The sequence below is a fragment of the Eriocheir sinensis genome, chromosome 41 (assembly GCF_024679095.1).
Source record: "Eriocheir sinensis breed Jianghai 21 chromosome 41, ASM2467909v1, whole genome shotgun sequence".
Classification (NCBI taxonomy): Eukaryota; Metazoa; Arthropoda; class Malacostraca; order Decapoda; family Varunidae; genus Eriocheir; species Eriocheir sinensis.
The window spans coordinates 12,480,477-12,493,324 of record NC_066549.1 but is presented as its reverse complement, the minus strand read 5'-3'; the positions used below and the strand labels follow the sequence as shown (position 1 = coordinate 12,493,324).

Below are 12,848 nucleotides of genomic sequence, written 5' to 3'. Positions count from 1 at the left end.
ATGACTAATCAGGTGAAGAGGAAAACAGACACCCACATCTTCATCTCATCACTTTCACACATGCCGATGATCATACAGCAATAATCTAACACTTATAATTAGCGATGTGAGAACACTTGAGATAAAACGGAGAAACACACGGCTTAGAGGAAACTAATGCGCTTATTCTGGTACCTAGTTATGTATTCGTTTGGTGGAGAGTTTGCCCTTTTTGAGTGGTTCGTAATATACGTGAGTCACGACCAAGGGTAAGAGAAGGAAGTGAAGGGCTCGCAAAGCTTCCCTTGATAGCGGGATTAATGAGTTGTTGATTTTTCTCCTTCACCTGCGTCAAAGGCGGCGAGGAAGACAAGGAAGCAGGGCAACCAGTACTGTATATCAGAGCCCTGCCTAGCAAATTAACGCCTCGCCTTTCATATACAACTAAGGAACAGAGAGAGAGAAAGAAAAAAGGGTCGTGTAATTGCTAAAGGAAACGCATTTTTAATTAAAGGATGTTTTTGAAATTAGGTAGCTTCGTGAAATACCTAGAGGAAGAGGAAAAGGAAGATAACTACAATGGAGGTGTTGAATTGAATAGGCCTAGCTAATTATACCCCTAACTAGTGGCTTTATTGTGAGAAAGTAGGTCGGTGTCTTTTCATATCAGCAAATACATAGAAAGAGAGCGACAAACAGACAAACAAACAAACAGACAAGCGAGTGCCAGACGAAATTATTGGCAAGTAACCCTTTTAATTATATGTCGTGTTTGTAAGTATGTAAGTAAGTAGATAATTAGAAGTGAAAAGAATGATGGGGAGAGAGAGAGAGAGAGAAACAGACAAATGGGTGTGCTGAAAGAAAGAGTTGGTAAGTGAATTTATTATTTAAAGACTCATGGCAGAAGGAAAAAAAAACAGCGGTGAATTAATGTAAAAAAAAAAAAAAATGCCGTGACCGAGATGAATGAATATTATATTGGTGATGAAACAAAGGAAATGACAGGTGTGGCAATACAGTGATCGAAAGAGAGGATCGAATGATGATCGACCCGAAATTGATCTCTCTTGGCCACTTTTCCAAACTCTTTCTTTATAGGGGCAGTGTTTAGCTAACTTTTTTAATAGGGGCAGTGTTTAGCTATCTTTTTTATAGGGGCAGTGTTTAGCTATCTTTTTTATAGGGGCAGTGTTTAGCTATCTTTTTTATAGGGGCAGTGTTTAGCTATCTTTTTTATATGGGCAGTGTTTAGCTATCTTTTTTATATGGGCAGTGTTTAGCTATCTTTTTTATATGGGCAGTGTTTAGCTATCTTTTTTATATGGGCAGTGTTTAGCTATCTTTTTTATTGGGGCAGTGTTTAGCTATCTTTTTTATATGGGCAGTGTTTAGCTATCTTTTTTATATGGGCAGTGTTTAGCTATCTTTTTTATATGGGCAGTGTTTAGCTATCTTTTTTATATGGGCAGTGTTTAGCTATCTTTTTTATATGGGCAGTGTTTAGCTATCTTTTTTATATGGGCAGTGTTTAGCTATCTTTTTTATATGGGCAGTGTTTAGCTATCTTTTTTATATGGGCAGTGTTTAGCTATCTTTTTTATATGGGCAGTGTTTAGCTATCTTTTTTATATGGGCAGTGTTTAGCTATCTTTTTTATTGGGGCAGTGTTTAGCTATCTTTTTTATATGGGCAGTGTTTAGCTATCTTTTTTATATGGGCAGTGTTTAGCTATCTTTTTTATATGGGCAGTGTTTAGCTATCTTTTTTTAGCATTATTATTATTATTCGCCGTTGAGGTGCTTCCTTTGCTGTAAAAAATGACTGCTTCGAAAGTACGACAGTAAATGAGAAGGAAAACAAAAGAGAAATGTTACGAGTTAATAAAATAGAGTACGCTTGTCCGTTATCGTGAATACAACGGGAAAGATACTGGTAAATGATTTCCTTATATTTCCGCGTCTGTAGATAAGTGAGCTGACTGATAACAAACAATTTAATAAGAAACAAAAAATACAGCGGTCCTGCTTTTTACATATTTCATCTTTCGTGTTGAGTATTTAAGAAAACAATTAAGAAAAAAATAGTGGGAAAAACAAATTTGTCTCTCCATCTTAAATATTGCAGCCTTTGTGCGTGATGCTTAAATAAGAAAAGTTAATAAGGAAATTTTAACTGGGGAAAAACTTGTACAATACTCTCTGGGGAATATTTTAAAACATTTCGTCGCCCAAGTTCACACGTTTCAGAAGGCTTTCGTATGAGTTGTAGGCATTTCCAGGAGTAGTTTTATGACCCTGGTGGTAGTTTGACCTTTCCTCAGTAACATGAGCCTAAAAAAGCACTCATTAGAACCCGATTGGTCCCTTCTTTGACCTTTAGAAATAGGTGATGTGAGAAGCGAAAGTATATTATAATACCGGGCTCTTTCCTAAATACTCCAGCTTTTATGTCGGCTACTCAAGGAGACTATTAACAAGACATTTACTGAGTGGGAAATAACTCACATTTTGCATCCCTAAATATTCCCGCTCTCGTGTAAGCAAGGTAGGAAGACTATAAAGAAACCTACTGAGATCGAAAAAAAAAAACACTCCTCTTGCTTTCTTAAATACCCCAGTTCTCGTATAGGCCAGGTAACAGGATTAAGAAGGAATATACTGAACCGATACGCAAAGAAAAATACCGCGTCAGTCTGCTTTCCAAATATAGGTCCGCCAATCTCGTGTGGACTGTTAGTCGAAGAAAGAGTAAAGTTGAAGGGTTCTCGGGCTTTGGCGAGAGGATATAAACGGGCTCCGGTGTGACACTCGGGAGAAAAGAGGTTTGAGCTACGAGCAAAGTTTCCAAGCGCGGCTGTGATAGCGAGAGGCTGCAGGCGTGTGCGGGGATGGGGATGAAGTGGGCAAGTGAATGTAGGAGGAAGAGGAGAGCCAGGGAGAGAGAGTGTGGTTGAGGAAAAGGTATGAGAATAGGCCAGTGAATATGGGAGGAAGAGGAGAACCATGGAGTGTGTGTGTGTGTGTGTGGATGTGGAAGAAGTATGGGAGTGGGCGATGAATGTGGAGGGAAGAGAAGGACCAGGTTGAGTGTGTGTGAATGGGCGAGCGAGTATTGGAAGAAGTCGTGAGTGTTGGAAAGAGGGGGAAGACCGGGGATGTGTGTGCAGGTGGGAGGTGAAAGAATGAGTGGGAGTGTTTGACATAGAAATAAATTATGTGTGTTGGAAGAAAAGGGGAGACCGGGGAAGTGTGTGTGTAGGTGGGAGGTTAAAGGAAGAATGGGAACATGTACTTGAAATATAAAGAAAAAGAAATAATTTGGGTGTTGGAAGAAAAACAAGGAGCCCGGGGATATGTCTGTAGGTGGGAGGTGAAATAAAATGTGTAGATGTGTTTGAAATAGAGAGAAGAGCAAGATAGAAATGAAAGAAAAGAGAGTAGTAGAACAGAAAAAAAGGGTGAAATTGGAAGATAAGTAAGGAGATTGTAATATATGTGAGAGGCAAAACTGGCCATAAAAAATAGTCCAACACACAGAAATAAGTAAAGAGCGAGAGACAGACGAGGGGTATAGATGATGTGGGAAGAAAGCAATAAAAAGAGAAAGAGAAGTGAAAGATAGAACATAATGAGGTAGACAAAAGAATAAAGAGAATAATATCACGAAAGAGACTGAAAGGAGAGAGAGAGAGAGAGAGAGAGAGAGAGAGAGAGAGAGAGAGAGAGAGAGAGAGAGAGAGAGAGAGAGAGAGAGAGAGAGAGAGAGAGAGAGAGAGAGAGAGAGAGAGAGAAGAGGGGGTGTACTAATGAGAGGACTAATGAGAGCGTGAATAGCAGGCAACCTTCACCCTTGCACTTACCTCGCATAAGAGTGACCTAATTTTCCGTCATCGTCATCATCAGCAGCAGCAGCGGGGTCATCCTCTTCACTTCATCAGCCACCACCAGAAACAACAACAACAACACCACTAACACCACCACCAACACCACCGCAATTTCTGTCCGAGTCGCTCTACCACGCTTGAATAATTAACTAAGTTTTTTTTTTTCTTTTTCTCTCTTTCGTCTTTTCCTCGACTTTTGTGTCCTGTTTTGTTTTGTTCTGTTTTGTTTTTGTTTCTTCTTTCTGTCGCACTTGGTTTCAGTTCATCGTTTGTTTGTTTGTTTGTTAGTGTTTTCTTTCTTTCGCCTTGCCCTCAACTTTTGTGTTTGTTTGTTTTTTTCTTGTATCGCACTTGGTGTCAGTTCATTGTTTGTTTGTTTGTTTGTTTCTCACTCGTAGCTGGGGAAATGGATTTAAATAGGCGATTAATTGAGCTGGAAATTATGTGTGTTTGGTACATCAAGATATTTCAGTTGCGATATATTTGATTCAGTCGTTTTTTTTTTTTTCTATGCCAATTTTTTTAGTTTTCATGTATCGAGATTAATGATGGTTTCAATGTTCTTGTTCTTTTCGTTTCACTTATTTTTTTTTAGTCTGTTTGGGTTATACTTCTCAGAGGCGTTATCATATTTTTTTTTTTTAAGTGTTATTTTGTCAAGTGTGAAAGATGAATGAGTGTATGAATAATCTAGTTTTGTGTGCGTGTCTATGTGCGTGTGTATGGGGGGGGGGAAGGGCGTAAGTGTGTGTGTGTGTGTGTGTGTGTGTGTGTGTGTGTGTGTGTAGCTAATACGCATACATAAACCAGTTACATGAGGTGTGCAGCGCGGCAAACGCAAGCTTCGCGCACTTTTTTCTTTTTTATACAGAAAGTTTGTGCAAGCTAGGTAGGTCACATGAATAATAAAGAAAGAGTAAACAAAAACATGTGTCAAGCCTCTGAACACACACACACACACACACACACACACACACACACACACACACACACACACACACACACACACACACACACACACACACTCACACACACAACTGCAGAGAATCATCATGGAAGGATCCGCTTTGCTTATCGCCCACACGAACCCCGCATAAGAAAAGGGAAAAAAAAGGAGAATGAAAAATTTAGTTTTCTCACACAAACTTAACTAAAAAAGAAACCAATGAAAAGGCAAGGAAAAAAAGGGAGTGAACGTGTTTTTTTTTTTCACACGAAGTTAACGAAAAAGAATAATAATTTCAAGTCCAGAGCAAAAGAAAAAAATGAAAATTAAATACACCAAGTTGACAAAATAGAAACAAAATTAACGAGAACAATAAAGAACGAACAATGTAGATAGAAAAAAAGATAAGGAAAGTTTGCGAAAGTGTATAACAAAGTAAACACACACACACAAACACACACACAAACACGGGCGTACCACCACCGTCGCCACACCGCCTCCGCCGCCGTCCGCTGTTGACCGTGTCGTGAGAGACACTGAGCGGAGTGGCCCTGGCGCTCTCTCTCTCTCTCTCTCTCTCTCTCTCTCTCTCTCTCTCTCTCTCTCTGGCTCTATTTCATATCACAGGCTTCGGTTCTTTTATCATTTCCGTTTCATTATTTGCCCCTACCAATCTTCCTCTCTCCTCTCTCATGATATTTTGTGTTCTTTTCTTATTCCTTTCTCCTTTGTATTGTTTCATTTTTTGGTCTTGCCTACATTCATACTTTACGTTGTCTATTGCATCTCTCCCGATCTTCAAGGAATTTCTTCTTTCTTTCCTTTTCTCACTTTCTTTCTCTCTTTTTCAGTATTAATTTCAGGCAGTGTCTCAATTATGGCTTCGTTGTATGTACCTATCTATTTACCCCTTCCTTTCTAAGTGCCTAGGCTTCCCTCCTTATTCTTCTTCCCGTATACTATTTTAGACACTTCAGCCAATATTCTCGTCTCATTATCCTTTCTGCCATTCCCCGTTTCGTTTTTCTCTATTCTTTTCATTTCTTTTTCTTTGCTTTCATATTTCACGTCCTCTATGGCACCTCTCCCGGTCTTTCTCACCCCAATTAACTTCCTCCGTTGATCCCCTTCTTCCGCTTCTTTTATTCAGTACAAACAGCACCCGTTGTGATATATTGCTCAAAGGGGAACGCGAAATATCACTTAGTCACCCCTTCTTTTGATCCATTTTCTCTTATGGACGATTACGCACAGGATGTTAAATATTGGCACTAATTTCACTTTTTACGCGTGACCTTGACCTACCATGAGCCGGGGAGGGTAGCGAGAGGGAGGTGATGGTGGGAGGAGGAGACGGGAAAGGGGAGGATGGTAGGGAAGGGTGGGGAATGGAGGGGGTGCAAGGCCTGGAAAAGGAAGGGCTGACAGCTGGCTTATAGCACCAAAAAGGAGTGGAAACGAGGGGAAAATGGGGTCGAATATTCATAAATGTCAAGTCATGCAGAATCCTTTATCACGTCCTTTTCCTTCCTTTCCCTTTCCTTCCCTTCCCTTCCGTTCTTTCCCTCCTTCTTTTACTTAAGTTCCCAGTCTCTTTTATTCTCCCTCCTCTTCATTTTTTTCGTCTTCCTTCATTCTATTTCATCTTCTTATTTCCTTTCTTTCTTGTTTTATTATTCCGATTCTTTCTTCTCTTAATGTTTCTTTCCTGACAAACTTCAATCTTTGTCTTTTTTCCTTTACTCTTATTTTCCCTTTCTTTTCTTCATTCCTTCATTCCCCATTGTTATTTTTTTACGCGTAATATATTTTACATAATAAAGAACTTTAGACGTCTCCGAAAAGCTGGAAAGCCTACCCAGGGCAGCTCCGATAAACCTAACACCACCTATCATATGACCACCTACCCTCCCTGTCCTTAAACTTATCTAACCTTTTCTTGAAGGTATACTTTTTTTTGTCTTGGCACTCACCACATGACTGCCACGCCTGTCCCATTAATCCACCACCATATTAATAAACCAATTATTCCTAATGTCTTTGCTGAATCTGAACTTATCCAACTTTAACCCATTACTTAGTGGCCTGCCTTGCTCTCTAATTGATCTAACTTATTAAACTCCTTCAAGAACTTACAAACTTTGATGAAGTACCCTCCTACTCCTCGCCTTTCTGGAGGATACTAATATAAACGTTTAAGCCTATTTTTATATGGCAAGTTTCTCAACTCATGAATATTCTTTGTTATCCTCCGTTGCACAGATTTTAGCATTTTGATGTTCATTATATTGTAAGGAGACCAGGACTGCACCGCATAATCCCTTCCGGTCTTCCTCTCTTCCCCATCTCCTTTCATCTCCATTCTCATGTCCCTCCTTCCTCCCTTACTTTCTTTCTTCATTCATTCTTTCATTTCATCCCTCCCTCCTTTTTTTTTCCTTTCTTCTTTATTTTTGTTCCTCCGTCCTTCTGTCCTTCATTCCTTCCATCCAGCCTTTCTTCCTGCCTTCCTTCCTTCTATCTCTTCGTTCTTCCGTCATTCCTTACTCACTTTTCAATTCCTTAATTTCTTAGTATCTGTATCCTTCCTTCCTGCCTTCGTTACTCCTTCTTCCTTTCTCTCTTTCCTTCCATTGCTCCTCATTTCTTCCTTTGTATCTTTTCTTACTCTTTATTTCTTTATTTTTCCTTCCCTTCTATTTTTCATCATTCCTTCCTTCTTTCCTTCCTTCCTTTCCTTCCTTCCTTCCTTCCTTCCCTCCTTCCTTCTTCCCTTCCTTTCTTCCTTCCTTTCTTCCTTCCTTCCTCTTTCATCTTCCCTACCTTGCTCTTCTCCTACCTCCTCCTTCCTACATTTGATCCTATCCCCATCGCCCTTCCTCTCCACCTTTTCCTCCTTCCTTCCCTCCCTTGCACTCCTACCTCCTTTTTACATTCGATCCTCTCCCTGCCACCCTTCCTCTCCACCTTTCCTTCCTTCCTTCCTTCCTTCCTCCCTCCCTCCCTTCCTTCCTTCCTTCCTTCCTCCTTCATCGTCCCTCCCTTACACTCCTACCACCTCCTTCCTACATTCGATCCTTTCCCTACCACCCTTCCTCTCCAACTTTCCTTCCTTCCCTCAGGCTAATCTCTCTCCCTAGCACTCCTACCTCCTCCTTCCTATAAAAAAAAGTCTATCCAAATTAACTTGGCCAATTTGCACCGAGAAGCCCCTCCCCCATACTGGCTATGCTCCGTCCCCCTTTCACCTGATTGGCTGTTCATGACATCATGAATTGTATCAATGACACGTATCAAATATATATGATTGAGATAATCTAGTTAGTTTCATGATTAAAAAATATTCGTAATTTAATTGAATGACGGCACTCCAACAATCATTGACATTACCTAAGAAACAAAGTACAATAATAATACTGTCAGTTTTCAAAAGAGAACGGACCCTTCAAAACAAGCAATGTGCACAGCAATAGCACTGAAGGCTATAGTAGGCTTCCTATAAAGTAATGCACACGTTCCTTCATTACTTCCTACATAGCTCATTCACATAGGCATACTAAATATAAACATATAAAAAATATCTTCTACAGTAACTTCATACAGGTAGGAATCATTGTATCAAGGAATGGTTTTGTATCTGTGGCTTGGAGGGACGGGTATGTGCGTACGTCCGGCGTAACAGTGGGTGACGGAGAGCGCGGCAGACGACGCACCCGTCCCTCCAAGCCACAGATACAAAATTTATTCCTTAATACAATGATTCCTACCTGTATGAAGTTACTGTAGAAGATTTTGATGAAGATGATGTCATGAACAGCCAATCAAGTGAAAGTGGGGCGGAGCTTAGCCAGTATGGGAGAGGAGCTTATTGGTGCAAATTGGCCAAGTTAATTTGAATAGACTATACATTCGATCCTCTCCCTGCTACCCTTCCTCTCCACCTTTCCTTCCTTCCTTCCTTCCTTCCTTCCTTCCTCCTTCATCGTCCCTACCTTGCTCTTCTACCTCCTCCTTCCTACATTCAATCCTCTCCCTACCACCCTTCCTCTCCACCTTTCCTTCCTTCCCTCCGGCTAATCTCCCTCCCTTGCCACCTCGCCTCCTTGTGCTCGCTCACTCATTCTTTAATTAGTTGGAAATGCTCGGGTTGCTGACGTGATTTACACCTGATGGGGAGCGTGCAGGTGGGGTGGTGGTGGTGGTGCTGGTGGTGGTGTTAGTGCTGGTGGTGGTGTTAGTGGTGGTGGTGTTAGTGGTGGTGGAGATAGTTGAGGGGGATTTTATCTGAATAAGGATTGCTGAGCTGGTAGTTCCTCACGAGCTATTTCAACTACGTATAAGAATGATAGTAATAATAATGGTAATAACAGTAGTAATAATAATAATAATAAGAAGAAGAAGAAGAAGAAGAAGAAGAAGAAGAAGAAGAAGAAGAAGAAGAAGAAGAAGAAGAAGAAGAAGAAGAAGAAGAACAAGAACAAGAAGGAAAAGAAGAAGCTGAAGGAGAGGAAGATGAAGAATAAAAAAGAGAAAAGAAGCAGCAAAGAAATCAAGCGCAAGAATATGAAGGTGATAAAGAAGAAGAAGAAGAAGAAGAAGAAGAAGAAGAAGAAGAAGAAGAAGACTCATGAACAAGCGCAAGAATATGACGCTGATATGGAAGAAGAAAAAGAAGTTGAAAAAGAAGAAACAAAGAAAGAAAAATAAAAATCAAGAATGAGCGCCAAAATATTAAGATGATAAAAAGAAGAAGCTGGAGAAGAAGAAGAATAGGAAGAAGAAGAAAAGAAGAAGAAGAAGAAGAAAGAAAAAGAAAGAGGTAAAGAAAATGAAAAAGAAAAAGAAAATACAAGCGCAAAAATATGAAGGTGATAAAAAAGAAGAAAAGAAGAAAGAAAGAAAGAAAGAAGGAAAGAAAGAAAGAAAGAAAGAAAGAAAAGGAAAAAAAAAACAAGCGCAAGAGTATGGTGATAAAGAATAAGAAAAAAAGAAGTAGAAAAGGAATTAGCAGCAGCCGTAGTGGTAGCAGTAGAAAAACAACAAGAACAACAGGAATAAGCGAACAAGAACAGGAAAAAAAGAAGAGGAAGAGTAAGAACAAGAACAAGAAGAGTAAGTATAAGAAGTAGAAGAAAACGAAGAAGAAGAAGAAAAAGTTCTCTACTCCTGTACGTTATGTCACAGCGCCGCATCATTATAAAGTCTTCCCAGCGTCTGCCCTGAGGTGTAAGCGAGGGGAGACCGAGTGAAACTTTATACGGAGGGCACGCAAAAGGCAGCGCGGCCACCTCCTAAACACCCTTATCTCGGAAACTGATATCAGGTGAATGGAGCAAACCCGATACTACAAGAACATCGAAATTCTGAGTAACGAAAATAAGCGGACATGGAACTTCACAGAGGATCGAAAGTGATGCATTATTAAGGTAGAATATTCCAATTAACCCTTTGACTGCGGATTTCCTACCAGAAGACCTCACCAAACTACAGGAATGGTACAGTCGCGATATGAAGTGATGTCGCCGCTCTCAAAATGTTTCGTACGGGAGCATTTGAAGGTAACGGAAGTGATGTGTATTTATTGTTTATGTTATAATGTTCCCTTTTAATGATAATATATAATACGTTGTGATGTAAAACACGGTAAAATAACATAGTAGTACCTGAATTACAATTATACATTCATTTGCTTTAAAAAATGCGACTGCGAATGTCATGTGTTGTCTTCAGTACTGAAGACAACCTTGAAATATTTAGCTCACGTTGTGTGCTTATCTTTGCAAAACAGTTGTTATACGTCGTTCAGATTTAGGCTATATATATATATATATATATATATATATATATATATATATATATATATATATATATATATATATATATATATATATATATTCTGGGTCATTCTATGAACTGTCTTCTGCAGTTATTAATACACGCGCACAGTATGACACGAAGCGAATGGACAGTTACTGGCATTACTTTGCGTTTTGCTGATTAAGAAACGATCAAATGATAAGGTTTCACATTAAACACCTTTTATTCACTATGATGGCTTCTTATCATAAGCATGGGCACCGAAATATATAGTAACATTGCTCAGTAACGATGATGAATGAAGAATGCTTTCATAGGTAGGGTTGCCATAATTATCTGAACGATCAAAATTCCGGACGCCTCTACGAACACTCGACCATAGCCTAATGTTTGGCAACGCTGCTATTACCCGCCCGACCACCACCTCCATTTCAAAGCCATATATTCTTATTTCCCCACCTTCCTCGATTATTCTATGGCACTTATAAGCTGTGGACATGTTCCACTGATCACCTCCAAGCATTAGAAGTCTACATGAAGCTTTTGTCATCGTTATATTGACCAAGAAAGGCAATGATGTTTGCGATCGGCGGCAAAGAGTGAGTTACAAAACACGACTATTCTGAAGCTATTTATTCTTATTTTTCCATCTCTGACTATCCCTCGGTAGTTATAAGCTGTTGGCATCTTCCCTTGATCACTATCATGCATTACAAGTCCACGGAAAGTTTCTGTTATCGTTATGTTGACCACGAAAGGCAAAGAGTGAGTCAGGGCTGAATAATAGGTATGGTGCGCGGGCGATGACGTCATCATCAAACGAGAGTATAAATTAAATAAATTACGCCATCCTAGTTTAGGATATCGACTAATTATGCATGTCCTGTATATTGTGCACATGTTAGACTTAGTGTTGTCAACAATGATCATGAAAAGATAATTTTACTTTCTGTTTGAGTAATATGTCGATATTTGGACTTCATTTGACTCTTTCCTTGGTGAACGAAAACACTTTGCGTCAAAATATTTCGACAAGTCTTCGTAAGACATCATTGAATATTTCTTTTCTATTTTTTTTCTAGCTTGTAAAATATATTAAGTTAAGTTATGATGAAGATAAAGGAAAATAATGGTACTCTTGAAAATATATAACGATACTTGCGTGATCGAAAATAAACGTACACGGCGACATCACTTCATATCGCGACTGTACAAAAAGTGGCTGCTACAATTCAATGAAGAAAAATGTAAAGTCATGCACCTTGGGAGGGGGTATCCAGCACACCAATACCACATGGGAAACACGCCACTATCCACCACAGAGGCTGAGAAAGACCTGGGACTATATGTGACCAGGCTCCCAGTGAAAGACAAATCCATGCCAATCGCACCGGACAGGTTAAGGTGTTTTGAACTACTCATCTGAATCATTTACAACACATTCAGGCGATAAATAGCTCACTGGCCGATAACAGGGGAATCTATTTATTGGGGTGAAGCTCTGAATAGCCTTCGTTTGTTTACTAGTCCACATTTCTCCGGTAAATGGTAGTAGTTAGTATTCTGGCCTGCGGTGTTGCTCTACGAAAACTTTCTACAACAAATTTTCTGCCTCCCCATCGCAGGCAGTGGCTGCTTTATTTATTTTGTATTGCGGTGTTGCTTAACGAATATTCCCTACCACGGTCTCTCTTCCTTCCCATGACATTCAATAGTATCCTCAAATGTGTTTCTTCTTGTCATTACTCTTATTCACAAATCCCTGTCTCGGCGATTGTAGTTGCTTAGTTTATATTGTATTGCGATGTTACTTAACCAAAACTTCCTGCCACGGTCTCTCTTCCTCCCCATGACATTCAATAGTATCCTCAAATGTGTTTCTTCTTGTCCTTACTCTCACATCGACAATTTCCAAAGTCCAAAAAATGAGATTGGTCGGGTTATAATGCGTATTCTTTTTTGGTTTAGGGTACAGAAAAAGGATCAAACTACCACCAGGATAATAAAACTACCCCTGGAAATGCTCAAAACTCCTACGAAAGCGGTGTCAAATGTGTGTGGTTGTTCGCCGAAATGTTTAAGAAAATGACCCTAATTCACAAACTCCTCTCTCGGCGTTTGTATATAGTTTCCTTTACCGTGTGCATTTGGCGCCTAACAAAGACTTCCTCAGCATTATTTCCTACTTCCTATGACATTCAAAAGTAACTTCTATATTAC

At 39.6% G+C, this 12,848-nt stretch overlaps 1 protein-coding gene across 1 annotated transcript in view; it reads right to left on the bottom strand.

Moving 5' to 3' along the window:
- Positions 1 to 5,371, bottom strand: part of LOC127009666 (gonadotropin-releasing hormone receptor-like) — a 110,094-nt gene extending 104,723 nt beyond the window's left edge. Inside the window, exons 1-2 of the mRNA XM_050882944.1 lie at positions 5,289 to 5,371; positions 3,842 to 4,263 (exon numbers count right to left, since the gene is read on the bottom strand). The gene's annotated coding sequence lies outside the window, so the exon portion shown is untranslated. The remainder of the gene's footprint in view (positions 1 to 3,841; positions 4,264 to 5,288) is intronic.
- Positions 5,372 to 12,848: the final 7,477 nt, after the last annotated feature.